The sequence below is a fragment of the Pteropus alecto genome, unplaced genomic scaffold, assembly GCF_000325575.1.
Source record: "Pteropus alecto unplaced genomic scaffold, ASM32557v1 scaffold104, whole genome shotgun sequence".
NCBI classification, from domain to species: Eukaryota; Metazoa; Chordata; class Mammalia; order Chiroptera; family Pteropodidae; genus Pteropus; species Pteropus alecto.
This window is the reverse complement of record NW_006436664.1, coordinates 4551892-4552442: the sequence shown is the minus strand read 5'-3', so window position 1 is coordinate 4552442 and position 551 is coordinate 4551892.

The window sequence follows — 551 nt, the reverse complement described above, 5'->3', positions numbered from 1 at the left end:
GTCCCCCGCCCCTCTGCGCCCCGTTACCTCCCAGAGGCAGCAGGAAGCAGCCCTCGGCATTAGCAATTCTGCCTGATTAGCCCAAAGTGGGGACAGATAATGGGGATTGTTACCAATGAATAACATCTTGGGTGGCGAGCGGTGGCCACTACCCTCCCGTCCAGCCCCAGCTTCCTCTTTCTCCTAGGCTGATACGGGGCCTGGCCTCGCGGGAGCGCAAGGAAGAGTGAGGGCGGCATGGGTAGTTTATGAGCGCCCAGGAATTTATTCCCTGTTTGTATATTCCTCGAGCTTGTTTGCTAGAGTGTTCGTTTCCCGCAATTACCCGGAAAGTGATTTACAAGACAGTGTTAAACTGGCGCGCTCTCTTTCTTTTTGGTTGGGCCCCTCTAAGGACTCAGAGGCGAGAAGATTCAGACCGGCACAGAGGAGTGGCCTGGCCCCGCCGGCATCTGGGCCAAGGATTTCAAAGGTCGCTAGGAGCCTCCCCACACCCCAGACGTCCTCCACAACTTCAGGGGTGCTGAGGAAAGGCTGGTAGCATGAGGGTC